The 22,825-nt window shown below is 40.3% G+C and overlaps 1 protein-coding gene, 1 non-coding gene and 1 pseudogene across 2 annotated transcripts in view; 2 read left to right on the top strand and 1 right to left on the bottom strand.

Annotated features, from left to right (window-relative positions):
• RNF121 (ring finger protein 121) overlaps positions 1 to 22,825 on the top strand; it is an 82,612-nt gene that overhangs the window by 1,313 nt on the left and 58,474 nt on the right. The gene's annotated exons all lie outside the window — the stretch shown is intronic.
• LOC112667305 (DPH3 homolog) lies at positions 14,616 to 22,084 on the top strand (annotated as a pseudogene).
• On the bottom strand, positions 17,445 to 17,552 carry LOC112668000 (U6 spliceosomal RNA). The gene has a single exon (XR_003141381.1). It is a non-coding gene; the product is annotated as a U6 spliceosomal RNA (small nuclear RNA).

Here is a 22,825-nt window from a genome sequence, read left to right as displayed (position 1 = left end):
CAAAGAAAGGGAGTAGAAGTGGACTGGAGAAGTCAAGACTGTTGCTTCGTGGTGGGATGACTTAGTGGATTCGGTTTACCTGAGTGGGATGATTAAGGTGGCAGGATGAGACTGAGTAAGTGACAGGTGGTTAGAGCAGGGGGAGGTTTTTAAAGAAGCACTTTAGACCCATACCTGCTAACCACTCGAGGTATTTGATATCGCTCAGTTGGTGACAGCGGGTGGTGGCTGTGGACATGACCTCTAAGGCCCCTTCCAGCTTTAAGTTTCTGTGATTACAGTTGGCTGTGGTTCAGTGAGGTGTGTTTGAAAGTGCCCTGGAAAAAGTAAATATGGTATTAAAGTTATTACGTATGGTTTGTTAGTCATGAGCTTTCCTTTGAGGGCGGCTTATTTCAGTTATGTATATCAGGGACTATTGGGATAGAGAGCAAAAGTACTGGGAGAGGAGAAAAGAAAAAGTCTTCAAGTGATCTAAGACACTTTTGATTTTTGCTTCTTAGCTTTTCTTATGTTTTAAGAACTTAAGAGCTTCTAGTTGTGTAATATACTTACTATGAGTATGTTATAGACTTATTAGAGTGTCATGCCTAGAAATCAGCTTTATATGTCACCACCAGCATCCGTCCCAGAAACTTCTATTAACTTGTTTTACTTACTGCGAAAGAATATAATCTGTCTGGAAATTCTATATGGACTAGTTCTATCTTTTGTGTGTCTGAGAAAATAACTCTGACAAGCAGGAACAGCCAGTTATCCCTTCAAGTTCCCTTCCCCCCAAACAAACGAACAAACAAAAAACCAGGGGTCTGGTCTGGCGGACCTTAGTTTATGTGAGTTTCTATTAAAGTCTACCCAGCTGTTTCTTAGCAGCCTTAATTAGTGAAGAAGGTGAAATTCATCCTTATAATTTGTAATTATGGAGGTCTACTGTGTGTTATGCACTGGCAATTCAAAAGTAAGACAGGATCTTTACCCTAAGTTACAATGTGGGGAAGAGACACGCAAATAGCTCTATAGTGCTAGATAATTGTTATAATGGAACTGTGTAAAAAATTCAGTGGGGGCAAGCACTTAAGTCTGCTAGGGGGAGTCAGTGAAATCTTTCTGACAGAGGTGGGTTTTGAGCTGAAAAAATAAAGATTGGGTTTACAAAGAAGTGATTTGCATGTGGTGATAGAGTTGTCTTCCGGTAGCCCTTTTCTGTTTGATGGGGAGACTACCTTAAGGCACCGGATAAGGGTAGCGGGTAGCCTAACTAAGAGGCAGTTGGTACTTTTTGCCACTTCTTTGGAAAGATGGCACATGCTGTGGTTTTGTCTTCAGGATATTGTACTTGTGTTTTCCAATATCAGATGCCGTTAGCATGATAAGTGGTCTGGAATAGCAGCCATCAGTTCATTCATTCCTTTCCTCTTTTGTCTTTTCATTATTTGCTTCTCTAGTAATTGAGGTGACAAAGGCTTTGCTAAAATGCCTCTCTTGTTTTGGAGAGGTGTTTGGAAAAGAGGGTTTAGGAAAGGTTACAGTTTATTGAGTCCTTACCATAAACCAGCCCCTGTTTAAAATCATCTACTTGCATTATCTCATTCATTACTAATAGCAGCAGCCCTGTGAGTTAGATGGTATTAACTGCATTTTATACCTGAGAAGACTGAGGTTGCATAACTTTTCTAGGATTCTACTGTTTGTGAGTGGGGAGGTTCACATTCTAACCCAGGTCTGCCTGTGCTATCCTGAGCTTAGCCTGTGCTGTACTGAGCACCTTCGTTCCATTTCTCTATTATTTGTGCTGTGGGTAGGTAATTTTTTAAAAATTTATTATTCATGAGAGACACAGAGAGGCAGAGACATAGGCAGAGGGGGAAAGCAGGCTCCCTACAGGGAGTCCGATGCAGGACTTGATCCCAGGACCTGGGGATCATGACCTGAGCCAAAGGCAAACGCTCAACCACTGAGCCACCCAGGCGTCCCCTCTGGGTAGGTAATTTAAAACTGTATAGTCTTATGATCTCATGTGAAAATTGATACAGTACATTTCATAAGTGACTATGATTCAAAAGAGCATTTTGAGTCTCACATTTGTGACAGTGATTTTGTTAATATTCCCTAATTATAATCAGGGAAGTTGAGGTTCAGAGTATTTGAGAATGCTGAGGATCTTGCAACTACTAAGTGGTTTAAACCCATATATTTTTCCAGATTCCAAAGTATTTGTTTCCCCTCAGTTTAAAGGCCTAAACTGCAGACTCATCTTACCAAAGTAAACTACCCCTTTCTTTATATACAGAAGTTTCTCTTTAAAAAAAAAAAAAAAAAAAAGATTTTATTTACTTATTCATGAAAGACAGAGAGAGAGAGAGAGAGAGGCAGAGACATAAGCAGAGGGAGAAGCAGGCTTCCTGCAGGAAGCCTGATGTGGGACTTGATCCCACGACTCTGGGATCACACCCTGAGCCAAAGGCAGATGCTCAACCGCTGAGCCACCCAGGCGTCCCAATATATACAGAAGTTTCATCTCCAAAACATGAAGTAGCATTTCATTCCTGAGAGATATAAAGTAGGGATTGACAAAAGGAATGTTGTTTTTTCTATACAGGTCCTTTAATTTACTGATAACTTGATTCTGCTAACCCTCCTGAATGGGAGGAGTGATTAGTTTAGGGGTAGTTAGGGAGATGAGAGATGGGTCTAGCCAGCCTAGGCTAGGTATTAAACAGGATGTAATAACTGGTTAAACTCAGTTCTTGGTCTCAACTTGCCAAACCACATGGCCCTGGAGGACGTTAGTAGGATAAAGCATTGTTATGAGATAGGTGGCCCAGAAGCAGACCCACTCCTGGAGCCAGTTAGCTCCTCCTGGAAGGTGTAGCTGGCCAACCTCAGAGAGGAATTGGAGACCTCATTTTGGCACGGAGAGCTGGCTTGGGATCTAAGGTAGAAAAAGCATGTCAACATCCAATCAGGGCCAGCTAGCCTGCCTGCCTGGCCAGTGCCTGTGAATTCTGGATGTGTCTACTCCCAGTGCTTGTTCATCTGCCAGAATGATGTTATATCATGCAGATCAGTGAGTAGTTTGCAGCTCAAGTTCAAAGCAAGAATACCAGTCTACAACTAACTTGAGGTATTGTTGCCTCAAGTATGTAATTTACCTCATCTGGGCCCTATTTTATTCTTGTTAAAAGAGGAGATTGGACTAGATTGGTGGCTTTTAAACCTTTATTTAGCCATACCTATTTTCTTTTTTAAGATTTTATTTATTTATTCATGATAGTCACACACAGAGAGAGAGAGAGAGAGAGAGAGGCAGAGACACAGGCAGAGGGAGAAGCAGGCTCCATGCAGGGAGCCCGACGTGGGATTCGATCCCGAGTCTCCAGGATCGCGCCCTGGGCCACAGGCAGGCGCCAAACCGCTGCACCACCCAGGGATCCCAGCCATACCTATTTTCAAGAAGAATCTTGATTTGAAGCCTTGGGGTCCTTGAAGAGACTCAGAACCCCTTGTATATCTTAAGACACACTTTGATAATCAAGGTGCTATCTGTGACTGCCCCTGATTGGATGACCCTACCGTTTGTTCCTTCAGCTGCCTTCCCCCATACTCCTAGCCCAGGCCTACCAAGGATTATTTTGTCTGTCTTCCCCACCAAACTCTTAGATGAGAGAGGAAAGCCCAAGTCTATCTTGCTCATTGTTGTAGTTCTTTCCCTCAGCATGCTGCCTGCCATACAACAGGCACCCACTAAGTGTTGTATAATTATTATTTTTAAGTAATAGTAATAATAGCTACCAGTTAGTATTTGTAATATGCCAGCTCCTCTGCTCAGTAGTACATGGTTTTTTATTGAATGTTTACAACATCTCTATGAGAATTGAACTGTTGGACTGAATCATGGTGGTTTGTTTTTTTTTGAGATTCAATGTTTTTTAATTTAATTTTTATTTTTTTTAAAGATTTTTTTTAAAATTTTTTATTTATTTATGATAGTCACAGAGAGAGAGAGAGAGAGGCAGAGACACAGGCAGAGGGAGAAGCAGGCTCCATGCACCGGGAGCCCGATGTGGGACTCGATCCCGGGTCTCCGGGATCGCGCCCTGGGCCAAAGGCAGGCGCCAAACCGCTGCGCCACCCAGGGATCCCTTTTTTTTAAAGATTTTATTTATTTATTCATGACAGACACAGAGAGAGACAGAGAGACAGAGACCCAGGCAGAGGGAGAAGCAGGCTCCATGCAGGGAGCCTGATGTGGGACTCTGTGGGACTCGATCTGGGTCTCCAGGATCAGGCCCCGGGCTAAAGGCGGTGCTAAACTGCTGAGCCACTTGGGCTGCCCAAGATTCAATTTATTTTTATTTATGTATTTATTTATTTTTAAAGATTTATTTATGATATATATATATATATACGTGTGTGTATATATATACATATATATATATAGAAAGAGAGAGAGAGAGAGGCAGAGACAGAGGAGGGGGGAGAAGCAGGCTCCATGTGGGGAACCTGATGCGGAACTCGATCCTGGGACTCCAGGATCGCGCCTGGGCCAAAGGCAGCCGCCAAACCGCTGAGCCACCCAGGGATCCCCAAGATTCAATTTATTTGAGAGTAAACATAAGTAGGGAGGGAGAGGGGCAGATGGAGAGGGAAAGACAGACTCCCTGCTGAGTAGGGAGCCCTATGCAGGCTCTATCCCAGGATCCGGGAGATCGTGACCTGAGCTGAAGGCAAACACTTAACGACTGAGCCACATGGGGGCCCCTGGACTAAATCATGTTTAAAACTCTTTCTGGTTCTAACATACTGTGCACCATGTTTCTGGTTACTGCCAGGTCTTTGTTGGTGGTGCTGTCCTGTCTGCCTCGAATGCCTTTCCTTTCTCTCTGTGTGTTTCCAAATCCACCTGTACTTAAGGTTCTAGCCCAAGGCTGATGACTTGACTTCTAGAAGTATTCTGATCTACACTGATGTCTTCTTTCCTTGCCTTTGATGTTTTTTTTTCTGTGTTCATTTATAAATTTATCAACTTTTTCGGAAACACCTTTTGTGTGCCAGGCACTATGCTATGCTTGAGGATACCAAGATGGAGAAGGCGTGATAATTGCCTTCACGGAGTTCATGGACTAGCATGAGAAGAGAAAGACTGATAAAAAAACATGTCACAGGTGCTGTGCTAGGCAGTAGGTGTGGTAGGTAAATCAACGAGGAAGTGGCAATTCATGTCCTATCTCCTCTTCCCTGCTAGACTGGTAAACCCTTAGCAGCATGGCAGTAGAAATCCCTTGCTTCCTTAAAGTAGTAATCATAGCTTTGTTTTGTTGTGTTTTTTTTTTTCTCCCCCTCCTGTGGGTCTCTCCCTATAGACACTTGATATATGTTTCTTGTTTCCAGGGGTTTTCTTCTCTAGAGATTTTTGGCCAAAACCAAGATCTTATTGAGGGATTGAGGCACGTGTGACTGAGGTTTAATCTTGGATGTCTGACCATTTATCTTTGGACTATGTTTAAGGCATATAAAATGAATAATAGCATAGTGTAGTAGGAAAAAAGCATAGTAAACAATACACTTGGGTTCTAGACTAGGAATAGCAGATTTGTTTTACCTCAGACACAGCTGAATGATAATAGATGCTTAGAAGGCTGTGTTGAGGAAGATTCTGAGACCAGGGCTCAGCAGGTGGGTGTCAAAGGCAAAATAAGATACTTAGTGTTAGGTCCTGTGCCAACTGTTTAAGTACATTATCTAATTTAACATCAAAACCTTACTGTAGCTACTATTATGGTTATCCCCATCCTACAGATGCAGAAACTGAGGTATAGAGAATTTAAGTAACTTGTCCAGTGTTATACAGCTAGGTATGTGACAGAGCTAGTGTTCAAATCCAAGATGACTCCAGCACCTGTGCTCTTAACCACTCTGGGTGGTGTGAGTACTGTATACTTCTAATATTGTCCTACATTGGATATTTCTACTACTTAAGTATGTGACGTCATTTACAGAGATAATTTGGGGTCATGTATTTGTCTGTCTCCCATGAGATTAGGTTCTCCTTGAAAGCCCTGTCCATCCTTATATCCATGGTGCCTGGCAAAGAGTATGATTCAATAAATGCATGAAGATATGAATTCATAAAAGATTTCAACCTCTCTGTACCTCACTTCTCCATCTGTAAAATGACAGGTTTGGACTTAGATGATGTTTTAGAGATCTCTTGCAACTTTGCAAGTCCTGGATCCCAGTATTTTACCTGGCCTGTTTCCTATAGTTCCTATCAGGTATTCAGGTACTATTTTATTTCTATCAGGTAAATACTAGTGAATGACAGAGTGAGTGAAAGTATAATTATTGTGTTTTTGGTTTTGTTTCAAGATTATTTATAATAAATTAAGATTATTTATAGTGAGCATGTGTGTGAGCGTGAGCATACAAGCAGTAGGGGAACAGGGAGAAGCTGACTCCCTTCCCTGCTGAGCAGGGAGCCCAATGCAGGGCTTGATTCCAGGACCCCAGGATCATGGCCCATGTGAAAGGCAGATGCCAAACCTACTGAGCCATCCTGGCACCCCATATATAATTATTGTTAATAATCTATGCTAATAATATTAAGTTGAGAGAAGAAAAAAAATGGTAATAGGGAAGTTGTAGACAAAAAGGCCCACATTTAACCCTTGACTTTTTAATGCAGAGAGTCTCATACTTGGGCAGATACCCTGTCTGCAGACAGTGTATCCCATTTGGTTTCCCATTCACCTATCCCCAGCTCACTCTTGCTTTTTGCAAGTCACTTCTTGATTAGGCTTATATCTTAATAACTCATCTATTTTCAGAAGGAATTTAAATTGTCATCTGGTCAATAAAATGGGATAGGAGAGAGAGAGGAAAAGATGAAGAGGAATGTTCTAACTCCTTGAATGCAGAGACTGTTTTTCTCTTTACATTCCTCAGTGACTTACCTACCCACTGCTTGGCACATAGCAGACATCAATATATTTATTAAATAAATGATACGGGCACCTGGGTGACTCTTGATCTCAGTTCAGGTCTTATTCTCAGGGTTATGAGTTCAAGCCCTGTGTTGGGCTCCATGTTGGACTTGGGGCCTACTTAAAAAAAAAAAAAAAAAGATGTCATAATTAAGAATGTTTGTAGGTGTGGGTTATGTTCAGGAAAAGGTAAGTATTGACTTGATAGCAAAGGTTACCTGATGTGGGGATCCCACATCAGTGGTTTAGGGCCTGCCTTCAGCCCAGGGCTTGATCCTGGAGTTCCAGGATCGAGTCCTGCATCAGGCTCCCTGCATGGAGCCTGCTTCTCCCTCTGCCTGTGTCTCTGCCTCTCTCTCTCTCTCTGTCTTTCATGAATAAATAAATAAAATCTTAAAAAAAAAAAAGAAGGTTAACTGACGCTTAACCGTCTGTTCTGGAAATAACACAATAGCACCTGATAGCATTTGCTTACAAACTGCTTATGAAGCATTTCCATTTGTAATTAATGCCATATTGCTCCTTACCAGTGAGTCACAGACACAGAATCTGAGGACTTGCTCTCTGCCCCATAGTACCGGATATAGATTTCTGTCGGCACTTACCACATTGTATTGTTTGTCTCCCCCATTGGGCAATGAACTTCTGGAAGGGACAGCTATATTATTTTTCATCTCTATATTCCTAGCACCTAATCTCTCACAGTGGCTAGCATAGAGTAGATATTCAAATGTTTTCTGAGTTTGAATCTTAAATCTAGTCCATCATCCTTGTCGAATATCTTCAGCAAGTGATCAATCCCAGTCTATGTTTAAAACCCTCTAATAGTAGGGAGCTTTTCTCCTGGTTTTTTTTTTTTTTTTTTTTTTTTTTTTTAAGATTTTATTTATTCATGAAAGACACAGAAAGAAAGAGAAGCAGAGACACAGGCAGAGGGAGGAGCAAGCTCCATGCAGAGAGCCCGACGCAGGACTCGGTTCCGGGACCCCAGGACCATGCCCTGGGCTGAAGACAGGCCCCAAACTGCTGAGCCACCCACGGATCCCCTTTTCTCCTGTTTTCATCCTGTTCCCTCTTTGAATACCTCTGTTGCAGTATTCTTCAAATTGGGCTAGAATTTTTATTTCTGTAGCTTCAACTTTTTAGTACTTGTTCCTTTTCCCAGATCCTGCTTCTCTGCATCTTTGACTCATGGAAGCACATACAAGCACAGGCACTGCCAGAGAATGCCTCTGGGGTGTGTAGGTTCAATCTGGGGTGGGGGTGGGGCTATTTGTCCTGAAAGCCTACTCCATGAAAGCCAACCCAAGATAATCCATCTGGTGTCATTCCTTATCTCCACTTTATTTGTATTTTCCCTTCTTGGAGTAGTTTGTTATCTTTTTGCTCCTCAGAGGAAAATCTGTAGGTAAACATAAACTCATTAGTTCTCTCTAAAGTACAGCTTTCCCAAGGGGATGCTGAGTTATGGCCATGGGGCTTTTGTCCCTGAGCAACTAGGGAGAAACGGTGGGGAAAGAAGCAGGGAACTGGAGGCAGAGAGCATAAAGCATAAGCCTGCCAAGGTTTGTGTTCCCTCTGTTCTCCTTCCCCTTTTCCAATAGGATATTCTCAATAACTTAATGTGTCTGTTACTTAAGAGGACTCTAATGACATTTTACTCCTCATTGCCCATAGGCTTGAGCCTCAGCTTTTCTTGAATCTGTCAGCACCCGGCAGAAACAGTTTTTCTCCTTCTATTCTAATGATAACAATAGCTAACTTTTTTAGTGCATACTATGTACCAGGCACTATAGTAAGCATTTTACATGGCGTTAGCTCTTTTAATTCTTTTTAATGCTATTATGTTAATTTCTAGGTGAGAAAAACCAAGGCACAGCTAAGTAATTTTAATTTACTCAAGATTACATAGGTTGTAAGTGGAGGTAGGATTTGAACCTGGCTATAGGACTCTATGATCTCTATTACTGGTGTCTCCATAACATGGACTCACTATTTTTGAACTTCACTACATCTTTATTGAGTGTTTAATTATGCCAGATACTTTGTTTGGTCTCAGGAATTCATAAATGGATAATGAGACTATCTGCTCCAAAAGAGTTAATGGTCTAGTGGGAAAAGGAACCCATCAACTGATAATGACAGTATGTGTTATGAGTAGAGTTATACAAGGTGCCACAGGTACATGGATGGAGTGCCTCCATATATTTGGGAGAGTTAGGGAAGACTTCAGAGAGGATATGACATTGGGCTAATTCTTAAAGGAGAGGTAAAAGTTTACCATATGAATAGGAGGCCAGTTGACACCAAGGTGAGTAAAAATCATATATGTGAAGAGATGGAGGCAAAGAATCTCTAATCCTTTTTTTTTTTTAAACTGTTAGCCTTTCTTTTTTTTTTTTAATTTTTATTTATTTATGATAGTCACACAGAGAGAGAGAGAGAGAGAGAGAGGCAGAGACATAGGCGGAGGGAGAAGCAGGCTCCATGCACCGGGAGCCCGACGTGGGATTCGATCCCGGGTCTCCAGGATCACACCCTGGGCCAAAGGCAGGCGCTAAACCACTGCGCCACCCAGGGATCCCAGAATCTCTAATCCTTGAGCAACTATTCTTCACTACTAAAACATTTATTGATAACTGCTTGTTTTGTACAAGGCGCTGTGTTAGGCACTTGGGTTGAGAGAAAGGATGCTAGATCATGTTTGTAGCTTTCAAGGAGCTTACAGTTCTGTTAGAAAATAGGACATAGGAGCTTACAGTTCTGTTAGAAAATAGGACATAGGGCGTTTAGCACCGCCTTCAGCCCAGGGCCTGGTCCTGGAGACCCGGGATCAAGTCCCACGTTGAGCTCCCTGCATGGAGCCTGCTTCTCCCTCTGCCTGTGTCTCTGCCTCTTTCTCTCTCCTCTCTGTGTTTCTCATGAATAAATAAATAAAATCTTAGAAAAAAAAAAAAAAGAAAATAGGACATGTAGTTCAGTTACAAAGGTAGTGGCTATAATTATAAAATAAGAGGTCCTAATTACCTTAACAGTAGAAAAAGCAAAGTACTATTGGGGAAGTAAATCCCTTCTCATTGATAGAATTAGGGAAGACTTCATGGAGAGGGAGACTTCTGAGCTGGACCTTAATGGATGATTTAAATATCACTAGAGAGAGAACATTAGGAATAAAGCTCCCAAGTAAATGTGAAAAAGAAGGATGTATTTGGAGATCATCAAGTAAGGGAGGACTAAGTGCTAGATCTAGAAACATAGGTTGGGACCAACATGAGGTTGATTTTGAATGCCACGCTGAGGAGTTAAGATTTGTTTACTCATTGCTTCAGTCATCAGTTATTGAGTGCTTATATATGCTGCAGATACTGTGCAGGGAGCACAAAGATGAAAACCTGGCTCCTACTCTCAGGGGGCTAATAGTCATGTAGGGGAAGATAGACATGGAAACAAATAATTATGGTATAGTGTAAATGGGTGTCATACCGTGGTGACCCAAAGGAGGGACTGATTAACTAACTCTGCTTAGGGGAATCATTAAAGACTTAGCAGAGAAGGTTCTTAGTTCTTAAGAATTAAATTTGAGTCCAATAGATAAAGTCTATGAGATAGGAATAGTGGTCCAGCAAAATGAAAAGCTATACAAAGGCTTCCAGGCATTAAACAACATAGAATATTCTAGGAACTGAAATAATTTGTATATAACTGAAGTATAGGCTAAATGTAGGGGGATAGCAGTGATAAACGATCTGAACACGTTAGATCAATGTTAGATCATTCTAAGGAATGTTGAAGTCTGATAGAAATGTAGAAGTTATTTTTGGAGGGATCAGGTTGAGAAAAGAAGAAATTAGTTGGGAGTACTTGAGTAGCTAAAACATAATGAGGGTCTGAGCAAAAGCAAAGGCAGTGAAGGTGAGAAAAAGTGAGCAGCTATAAAAAATACTAGTGCTTCCACTTATTCTTTGTGCTTTCTGTACCTCTCCTTTAATCCACTCACATATTCATCAAGCGTTTATTAAATATGTAATCTGTATTGCTCGTTCAATCTTTCTTTCTTCAAATACTGTGCGTACAATAGACAGGCATTTTTCTTGGTCCCAGTAACTCTGCAATGAACAAAACAACCAAGGTCGTTGCTCTTGTGAAGTTTACTTTCTAATGGGTGCATGCAGAACAAAATAACTGCAAATGATGATAAGTCCTCTGAAGAAGGTAGGGTGATATGATGGAGAACAACTAGGAAAGGTTATGAAAAGCCTCTAAGGTGATATTTGAACCAACACCTGAATGAAGAAGACCTAGGAATTTGAAGATTTGGAAACAGACATGTGTCACATGGAGGGAGAAGTACAAATCAGTGGGAATGAGTTAGACACATCTGGGGACCAAAGTGAAAGCCAGTGTGTCTGAATCAAGGAAAATAGTACCAATGAGGTCAGGGAATTTTGGCAGAGCCAGATCTGTTAAGGTCTCATAGATGCCACTAAACCTGTTGAATTTTATTGAGTGTACAATGAATAGATTTTGGATGGTTTGAAAGATGAAAGTGAGGTGAGCTGGTGTGCATTTTTTTTTTAAGATTTATTTATTTATCTTAGACTACATGAGTGAACGCAGAGGAGGAGCAGAGAGGGAGAGGAAGAGAATCTCAAGCAGAGCCCAAGACTGGACTGGATCTCTAGACCCTGAGATCCTAACCTGAGACCAGTGCTTAACCAACTGAGCCACCTAGACTTCCCTGCTGGTTTGCGTTAAAAAATACCTTTCTGGCTGCTTTGAGAAGAATGAATTGTAGAAGGACATTCAAGGAGAACAGTTAGGAGACTTGCAGTAGTTCAGGTGAGAGATGATAGCATTGGAGGTAGGATAGCAGAGATGATGGGGAAAGTGGATGAATTTAGAATATGTTTTGAAGTAGAGCCTACAGAACTTGCTTGTGGATTGGATACTAGGTATAAGGGAGATACTCAAGCTTGACTTTCAGATTTTGGGGACTTTTGCTTTGACTTGACTAATCGGCGATACCATGCAAATAGAAGGGATCAGGGGAGAAGTTTTAGGGGGAGGGGAGAGGAAATATGAAAAATTGTTTGGCCATTCTATGTGACTTCATCTCCACTGTTTGTTCAAAGGAGAATTAGTATCTATTTCCAAAGCATGTGCTTTATTTCTAGTGCTAGGTGTGAAGTATGGAGGGGATGCTGAATGAGTAAGGCATTATCCTTGTCGTCAAAGCTGTAAAATGTTAAGTAACATCCATCTAACATTTATTGAACACATATGGTGTACCAGATTACAGGCCAGTTCTTTGGGCCTGTAATTTTTTTTTAAGATTTTATGTATTTATTTGAGAGAACACACATAAGAGCATGAGCAGAGAGGGGGCAAAGGGAGAGAGAATCCCAAGCAGACTTCGTGCAGACCCTGAGATCATGATCTTAGCCAAAATCGAGTAAGATGCTCAACTCTTCAACTGACTGAGCCAGTCAGGCATTCCCAGGCTAGTTCTTTGAAACACAAAAGTGAATAAGATTCAGATGATCCTCGGACCCACTTCACATCCAGTAAGATTGCTGAATGGGGGAAGATATTTGCAAATTATATATCTGATGAGGAACTTTCATTCAGAATATATAAAGAACTCTTACAGCTCAGCAAGAGAAAGATAAATCATCTGTCCAGTCTTTACTGGATTATCTGAATTTGACTTTTTTTCCCAAGAAAATATACAAATGGCTAGTAAGCGCATGAAAAGATTTTAAACTTTATTAGCCATCAGAGAAATGCAAATCAAAACCACAGTGAGATACCACTTCATACCCACTATGATACTATAATAACAAAATAAGTGTTGCCAAGGAGGTGGAGAAAATGGAACCCTCATAGGCTGGTAGCGGAAATGTAAAGTGATGGAGCTGCTGTGGGAAATGATTTGGTGATTCCTCAAAAGGTTAAACATAGAGGTACCATATGACCCAGTAATTTCACTCCTAAGATAGATAACTTGAGAAATAAAAACATGTGTACACACAAAAGCTTATGCATAAATGTTCACAGCAATATTATTCATAATAGCCCCAAAGTAGAAACAACGCAAATGTCTATCAACTGATAAATGAATAAATAAAACATATAGCCACACAATGGAACATTACTTGGCAAGAAAAAAGAGTGACCTACTGATACATGTTAGAACATGGATGATCCTTGAAAAAACATAGTGTCTGAAAGAAGCCAGTCAAAAAAAACTGCAGTTTGTATTTCATGTATTTGAAAGGTCCATGAGACACCTGGGTGGCTCAGCAGTTAAGCATCTGCCTTCAGCTCAGGGTGTGATCCTGGAGTCCTGGGATCGAGGCCCACATTGGGCTCCCTGCATGGAGCCTGCTTCTCCTTTTACCTATGTCTCTGCCTCTCTCTCTGTGTGTCTCTTATGAATAAATAAATGAAATCTTAAAATAAAGAAAAAGAAAAAAAAAGGTCCAGAAAAGACAAATCTGTAGAGATATAAAGTAGACTAGTAGTTGATCAGGTCTGAGGGTATGAATGGGGTGTTGGCAAATGAGAATGAGGTTTGTTTTTAAAGTGATGGAAATTATTTAAGATAAGATGATTGTACAACTCTGTAAATATGTGAACAATCATTCAGTGGTCCACCTAAAATAGATGCTGTGCCTCAAGAAAACTTTTTAAAAAAGATTCTTGACCTCAAGATGATTAGAATCTAGTTATGGAAATAGACTCAGAGACAAGTATAAAAACTAATAAATGTAACTTTGGAGATATGTGTAAATTGCAAATTTCTGCAGAAGAGAGAGGAATCACTCCACCTGAGGAGATCTACCAGAGCCTAAGCATCTTGAGAGTGAGAGCTGTTATTTATCATTGTATCCCCAGTCTAGAACTTACCATATGTTTGTTCATCTAACAGTTGTTGAATAGATGTGTGAATGAGTAACAGTGGAGAATGTCTGTCTCATAAAGGAGGTGATAGAAATGAACTAGGTGATGAAGGGGAGGAAAGAATTCTAGGGAGAGAAGATGGCACGGGACAAAGCACTAAGCGATAAAAGGAAGGGCATGTTAGAATGATAGGTGGTTCTCTGTGGCTGGAGTGTAGGCCATTTGGTGGAGAGTAGTGAGGTAAGTATCTGGTTGAACCAGATTATGAAGTACCTTGTGTATCATACAAAGAAGTTTGGGCTTTAACCCAAAGGCAATAGAAAGTTATCAAAGTCTAAGTAGAGGGGGATCCCTATGTGGCTCAGCGGTTTAGCACTTGCCTTCGGCCCAGAGCATGATCCTGGAGTCCTGGGATCAAGTCCCACATCGGGCTCCCTGCATGGAGCCTGCTTCTCCCTCTGCCTGTGTCTCTGCCTCTCTCTCTCTTTCTCTCTCTCTCTCTCTCTGTGTCTCTCATGAATGAATGAAAAAATAAAATAAAATAAAATAAAATAAAAAGTATTATGAATGGCAGATTTGAATACTAAAAAAAATTCATTATTTAAAAAAGAAAAAACAAAGTCTAAGTAGAGGGTGATGAGGTCAATTTTGTGTCTGATAAAGAGAACTGTGGCTGCTGTCATATATGAATCTGTTCTGGCAAGATTAGATTCAGGGAGATCACCTGGGATGTCACTGCAGTACTCTAGTAAGAGAGAGCAAGGGATAAAGTCTGAACTAAAGAGGTGTGGCAATGAAAAATTCAAGGAAGATTCCATAGGTGGGTAGATGCGATTAGCAGATGAATAGTCCAAACTCTAAAGGAGTTCATACAAAGGATCGTTTTTTGCTCTGAAAGGGTTTCTGTAAGAGGTGGCACCTGGATTGGATCTTATTGGTAAAAAGGTATAGAGTGCATGGGAGGCTGGAGTGCACGTAGGAGAAAGTAAGAGAGGGCCAGGTGGGGAAGAAGCTAGTCTGAAAAGTAGGAATTTGATGGGAAAGGACTTGAAGAATCAAAGAATGTTAGGCGCCCCCAAATTTGATAATTGTTGAGTGGGGAAAAGGTCATTAAATTATTCCTTCTACTTTTATATATATTTGAAACTTTTCATTAAAATGCTTCCCAACTCAGCTGACCTAGAGAATAAGCTGGCCTGGAGGACGGGTTGGCCTTGCCAACTCAGCTGGCCTGGCTTTCTGATGATGGTAGGAGAGGTGGTGTGATGGACAGGCAGCAGCCATAGCAGTTGTTACCACTAGCATCTACTTTCACTTTCCTGCTCAAAGTGTGCTGTCTATATCAGGTCTCCTTACAGTTTGGCCAAGCAGATCCAACGTCTGCGTGATTCCCAGCTGATTCATGAAGTCTTTTTTTAAAAGCGAGGTGGTTGCACTTTGATTTATTGGCCTTGAAATCTTGGCAAGGCTACGGAGTTGAAGAAGCATGTGAATGAGAGGAGAATGGAGAGCTACAAATATGGAGAGCCTGTGAACCTTTGTACTTGTTATCCTAATCACCCAGTGGACCAGAGCATCTGTCCCCACAGGATAGAAGAGGCAGCCAGCCTGGTGTGCTGTATTCCTACCAGGTCCAGGAACTAGCTAATCTCTTTCTTTGGGCTTACATAGTATTTTGTTTTAATGTCATACTATTTTATGTTTAATAGTTTGTTGTGTCCTGTTTCCTCCCCTTCCCTGCCCCCTACCAACGTGAATACCTCACCACAAAGGTTGGGTTTATTCATCTCTAATTTTTGTGAAAGAATGAAGTCTCTAGCTGCATGGTTGATCAGTCCCTGATTTGGAAGGATCAGTTGGGACCTCTGAAATTCCAGTTTGCCTGGTAGATGGGGTTCAGGAGTTTAGGGTCCTTTGTAGTTAGCAGGTACTTGAAGCTAGTACAAGAGGCCATCCCCTGACTGATTAATATTCCTGATGCATGCCTGTGGTAGTCACTTGGTGAAGTTTCATTGATTTAATTTGGTAGCATCCTGTTAAATCACACCTTACCATATTGAAGGCATTTTGTTTTTAATTCTATGGTAACTAAGGAAACTGGCAGTTTGGAAAGCCATGGTATTACAGTTGACTCCAAAGCTTTGGAGTTAGACAGATTTGGTGTGAATTATTACAGTATTTTAGCTTTAAAGGACATTGAAAATTACTTAAGCCACCCCCTCATTTTATATATGGGGAAATTGAGGCATAGAGGAAATTCCCTGTTCATTGATATATAACAATTAAATAGCTATGCTAGATTACTAGGACCTCAACTGCTCTTTTCTTCACTGAGAAAGATAATCTTTGCCCTAAAGCCATTTTTGGGGGTGAAAAGTGGGAATGAGATAAAACCCAAGGAAACAAGACATACCTTATGGGGTATGTTCTACTGGCTATCTCACCCAGCATGTTCTCCTGTTGTTGGAAATCTTTTGGGGAAATGAGTGTCTACAGTGTAGCAACAAAATAATCTGCCTTTTCTTTATTCTTTTTATTTTTTTAAGATTTTATTTATTCGTGAGAAACACGGGGAGAGAGAGAGAGGGGCAGAGACACAGGCAGAGGGAGAAGCAGGCTCCATGCAGGGAGCCCGACGTGGGACTCGATCCCGGGTCTCCGGGATCAGACCCTGGGCTGAAGGCGGCACTCAACCGCTGAGCCACCCGGGCTGCCCAATCTGCCTTTTTCTTTTCTTTTCTTACGTGTTTTATTTTCCTTCGTAACACTACCAGAATTTATTTCATATATAAATATATGTTTGTTTACATGTTTATTATCCGTTTTCTTATTAGAAGGTAAATTTTATAAGGGAATAGACTTTGTTTTATGCTTGTCTTGTGACTGAATGAGTGAACAAACAAATACTAATTGGCTACTTTCAAGATGCCAGGTATATGCTTCTCATGCCTTTGGTGTTTGCAGGTCAGTGACATGTCTGTTTATTACTTTGGGTGTGATCATTAATGTATCTAAACCTTTCTAGAACACAGAATACACATTATTGTCAAGTGATTTTTCCAATGACATTATAGTGCTCATATGAATAGAGTGAGGCTACCTTTTTTTTTTTTTTAATATTTATTTATTCATGAGCGACAGAGAGGGAGAGAGAGAGACAGAGACACAGACCGAGGAAGAAGCAGGCTCCACGCAGGGAGCCTGATGTGGGACTCGATCCTGGGTCTCTAGGATCACGCCCTGGGCAGAAGGCAGCGCTAAACCACCGAGCCACCCGAGGCTACCTTTTATGGTGGATTTAGGCTGTGAGATTTAGTGTGAACTTAAACCTCATGCTGTTTGGTCAAATAGGCCCAGGAGAGATAGAATCTTAGAAGCTGTAGAGCAAAGTGACTTGGCATCTGGGGAGAGAACACTTGGTTCATAGCTGTGGGGAGACAGCAGGACCCAGAGCTGACTTATCCATTAGACACAGTGCCCAGGGACCCACAAAAATGTCTTAATTTCCTTTAAGAAGAAAAATGTGAATATAGTCTAGCTTGGATTATACATCTTTATAGCAATATAGTCATAAAATATATTTTTGTGTGTCATCCTTGCAGAAGGGCCATGCTGATCTTCTCTGTATGATTCCAATTTTAGTGTATGTGCTGCCCAACTGAGCACTGTATTTAAAAATATATATGTATGTATTTTTTTTTTTAATGGAGTAAGGGGCCCACAAAGGCAGAAGTACCTGGGCCCCATGAAAATCATAATGTGACTCTAGGAGGATTTTGTGACTAGCCATTGATTTGGTCGTTTAAGGCCCTAAGCCCTGTCTTTGATTTTACCCATAAGTTCTGTGACCCTTTTGCCATCACTCTTTGCAACTGTGATTTTGAATGAGTCATTTCTCTCCTTCATATATCATCTGTGCCTTCTGTAAAGTAGAAACAATTGTGCTCCGGGCTGAGTAAATTCATACTTTTAAAACAGTCTAATCTTTTTTTTTTTAAGATTTTGTTTATTTATTCATGAGAGACCCAGAGAGACAGGCGGAGACATAGGGAGAAGCAGGCTTCCTGTGGGGAGCCTGATGCAGGACTTGACCCCAGGACCCAGGGATTGTGACCCGAGCCAAAGGCAGATGCTCAACCACTGAGTCACCCAGATGACCCAATACAGCTTAATTATTTTATTTTTTATTTTTCTCCTCAAGAGCAAGAAAAAAACTTTCGTTCATCTGTGCATCCCCATGCCTAGCCCTGGACCTGCACATTTAGAACAACAGTACCTTTTTTTTTTTTTAGAACAACAGTACCTTAAGTGAGAATTGAGTAAATGTATAAATATATCAAACATCATAGATAGTTTTGAGGCCTAATTTATATGTTTGCTTTATGTTTATGTGCTTATATTTATAGTACAGATACAAAAATCTTCCATGCCAAAAAACTACACCTAGACATATCATTTTTCAAACTGTAGAAAATCAAAGATAGAAAATCCTGAAAGAAGCCGGAGGAAAAATCACTGTACCTACAGAGGAGCAAGGATAAGAATTAAATCCAACTTTTCCTCAGAAACAATGCAAGTAAGAAGAAGTAGAATGAAATGTTTAAAGTGTTGAGAAAAGGGGCACCCAGGTGGCTCAGTTGGTTAAGCATCCAACTCTTGACTCTGGCTCAGGTCATGATCTCAGGCTTGTGAGATCGAGCCCCGAGTTGGGCTGAGGGCTAGGTGTGGTGCTTGCTTAAGATTCTCTCTTCTCCCTCTGCCCATCCCCTCTCCACCCTCCCCCTCCCTCATATATTTTCTTAAAAGAAATGTTACTTAGAAGGAAAATGATAGAAGTCAGAAACTCAGACCTACATAAGGGAAGGAAATACCAGAAAAGGAATATGTGAATATAGAATAGAACATTTAGTTGTTCTTTTTTTATGAATGATTATGAATTTTATATTTTTAATTTCAGTGTTTCTGTGTTCATTACTAATACATAGAAATATATATTTGGAGTGTGTTTATATTGTATTCTACCATGTTACTGAATTCTTATTCTCAGATTTTTTTCTTTTTATAGATTCTTTGGGATTTTTTTTTTTTTTTTTTGGAAGGTTAAACTTTTATTCAGCAAGGCTCAAACAATTGTATGCTAATTTCCACAGCTAGGTTGCACCAAAAATGACTTGAAAATTCCCTTTTGGTATCCCTGAAGAACTGGATTCCTGTTATATAGGCCTTGTTCTTTCTTTAGACCTTGTTCTTTCTTTAGACCTGCAAAAATATATGTACAATTGACTTCAACAAGTGATTTATTCCCCTTTCCCATATTTAGAAATCCCTTACGATCCCTCAGACAGTTCCTTCTGGAGCAAGATTCCTTGGGATTTTCTATGTAGAACATCATTCATCTGCAAATAGGGGCAGTTTTAATTCTCTCCAATTTGTGTGCCTTTTATCTCCCCTTATTGCCTTATTATGCTGGCTAAAAACTTCAGTATTATATTGAATAGTAGTGGTGAGGGTGGACATACTGACATTGTTTCTGATTTTAAAGGGAAAGCATTTAGTTTTTTAGTATCGAATATAATTTTAGGGCAGCCCCGGTGGCTCAGTGGTTTAATGCCACCTTCAGCCCAGGGCATGATCTTGGGGACCCGGGATCGGATCCCATGTCGGGCTCCCTGCATGGAGCCTGCTTCTCCCTCTGCCTGTGTCTCTGTCTCTCTCACTCTCTGTGTCTCTCATGAATAAATAATAAAATCTATAAAAAATATTTTAAAAAGAATATAATTTTAAGCTATAGGATTTTTGTAGATGTTCTTTTTAAACTTTTAATTGATCTAACAGTAGTTTTTCAAAATAATAATACCAACACTGTATTTGATTATGTATGCATTTATGTGTCTATGTATAGTGTGTGTATGTAGATATGCTTATGAAAAAGTGAAATAAATGGCAGCAATGAAACAAAGGATGAGAGGGAGGAACTAGGATTATTTTGTTATAAGGTACTCATATTGCCCATGAAGTGGTATAGTATTATTTGAAAATGGACTTAATTAGTTGTTTATGTATACTGCAAACCCTAGGGCAACCACTGAAATAAAAACAGAAGTAAAAGTGATAAGCTAAGAAATGGGAGAAAATATAATTATATAAAATTCTGCATTAAAATCACAAAATCTTGGGAATGCCTGCGTGCTTCCAACTCTTGATTTTAGCTCAGATCTTCATCTCAGTTGTGAGTTCAAGCCCCATGTTGGGTTCCACCCAGGGCATGGAGCCTACTTAAAAATCATAAAAGCTTGGAAGACAAAAACAGGAGCCAAGAATAAGGACAACAAACAAAATATTAACAAATATAGTAGATATTAATCCAACTATATCAGTAGTTACTTTGAACATCAGTGATCCAAATGCACCAATTAAAGATTGTCAGAGTGAATAAAAAACAAGATCCACTATATATTGCCTATAAGAACCCCATTTTAAGCAAAAGGACACATATAAATTAGAAGTAAATGAATGGAGAAAGATATACCATACTATATTAATCAAAAGAAAGCAAGACTAGCTGTATTTCAGAAAGAGCAGACTTCAAAATTTATTTATTTTAGAGGGAGCATGTGAGGTCGGGGAGGGGGCAGAGGGAGAGGGAGAAAAGCTCAAGCAGACTCCCCACTGAGTGTACAGCCTGGTGGAGGGCTGGATCTCATGACCCTGAGATCATTACCCAAACCAAAATGAAGAGTCAAGTGCTTAACCAACTGAGCCATCCAGGTGTCCCAACAGAGCACATTTCAGAGAAGGAAAGTTAATTAGGGATCAAGAGGGGCATATGTAGTGATGAAAGAGTCAATCCTTCAAGAAGACATAGCAATCCTTACTATGTATGTGCCTAACAAAAGGTATCAAAATATGTAAGGCAAAAACTGATAGAATTGAAAGGAGAAATAGAAAAATCACAAATATTCTAGTTGGAGAGTTTAACATTCCTGTGTCAGAAGCAAACAGATTCAGGAGGCAGAAAGTAAATACGTAGCTGTATTCAGTAACACCATCAACCAAGTGGATATAATGGACATTTGTATGCTGCTTTATCTGACAACAGCAAAATAGAGACATTCTTCTCAAGTTTATATGGAACATTCACCAAGATAGATGACCAAGTGGGCCATAGAACACAATTTAACAAATTTAAAAGAATAGGAATCATACATTGTCTCCTGTCAGAGCATAATGGAATTCAGGTAGAAATCAATAACAAAGACAAAAAATCCGCAAATACTTAAAGACCAAACAAAATACTTTTCAATAACACATGGATCAAAGAAGAAATCTCAAGAGAAATTTAAATATATTTGAGCTAAATGAAGATGAAAACACAGCTTACCAAAATTTGTGGGATACAACAAAAGCCACGCTTAGAAGACAGGACAATCATTTGGGTTGGGGCCCATGCCTGCCAAATTAGACTGTTCCTGGGGCAGCTTTGGCTCGTTGAGGCAACAGACCTCTACTAGCCCCAGTGACAGTGGCTGTGTTTCATGATGAGGTGGAGATCAAGGACTTGCAATATGACAAAGTCTTGGAGACATTTCTACCCCTGCCCATGTGGGTATAACTTGTGCATTACCAAAGAAGATTTGGAGCGTGGGAAACACATGACAATGTGTCCTAGTTGCTTTCTCATTATAAAAGTGATTTATGACAAGGATCAGTTTATGTGTGGATAAACAGTCCCAGCCCCTTCCACTCACAAAGAATTAGTTAAATACTGGAGATTTTAGGATCCAAATCCTGAACATTTGGGAATGAGCCAAGCAGGAAAAATCAAATGCAAGTTACTGGTTTCTTCAAGAGAACAACCATTCTGTAGTTGGCTCTTCCATTAGAGTGTGGATCCTTGCCATTGGGTGCTGAGTTCATCTCCAATTAAAGAAGCAAGTCCACTACTTGAAAAAATAAAAACATTAAAAAAAGTAAAATCAATCACTTAAGGATCCACCTTTGGAAACTAGAAAAAGAACACATTAAAACCAAAGTAAGGGATCCCTGGGTGGCGCAGCGGTTTGGCGCCTGCCTTTGGCCCAGGGCGCGATCCTGGAGACCCGGGATCGAATCCCACGTCGGGCTCCCGGTGCATGGAGCCTGCTTCTCCCTCTGCCTGTGTCTCTGCGCCTCTCTCTCTCTGTGACTATCATAAATAAATAAAAGTTAAAAAAAAAATAAAATAAATAAATAAATAAAACCAAAGTAAGCAGGAGAAAAGAAATAATGAAAAACAGAGCAGAAATCAATGAATTAAAAAAAAGAGAAAATAAAAATCTAATCCTTTGAAAGATTGATAGGGGCACTTGGGTGGCTCAGTGGTTGAGCATCTACCTTTGGCTCAGGTCATGATCCTGGGGTTGTAGGATTGAATCCTGCATCAGGCTCCCTGTCGGGAGCCTGCTTCTCCCTCTGCCTATGTCTCTGCCTCTCTCTGTGTGTCTCTCATAAATAAAATCTTAAAAAAAAAAATTGATAAAGCTAGTAGATTGGCAGCCAGGCTAACTAAAAAAAAGAGGACACAAATTACTAATAAGTGAAAGAAGGGACTTGTTGAGAAAAATACAAATTAGTGTCTTTCATGAACATCAATGTAAAAATCATCAGTAAGATATTAACAAATTGAATCTGACAGTGTATAAAAAGCATCATACACCATGACCAAGTGGGATTTATCCCAGGTGTGCAAGTTGGTCCAACATTTGAAAATCAGTTAATGTAATCCATCACATCAACAGGTTAAAGAAGAAAAATTACATAAATGTATGAATAGAAATAGGAAAACCTTTTTTTTTTTTTTTTTTTTATGATAGGCACACAGTGAGAGAGAGAGAGAGAGAGGCAGAGACACAGGCAGAGGGAGAAGCAGGCTCCATACACCGGGAGCCCGACGTGGGACT

This window comes from Canis lupus, chromosome 21 (genome assembly GCF_003254725.2).
Source record: "Canis lupus dingo isolate Sandy chromosome 21, ASM325472v2, whole genome shotgun sequence".
In the NCBI taxonomy this organism is placed as follows: Eukaryota; Metazoa; Chordata; class Mammalia; order Carnivora; family Canidae; genus Canis; species Canis lupus.
The sequence above is the reverse complement of the archived record's forward strand: the minus strand, read 5'-3'. Positions and strand labels throughout refer to the sequence as shown.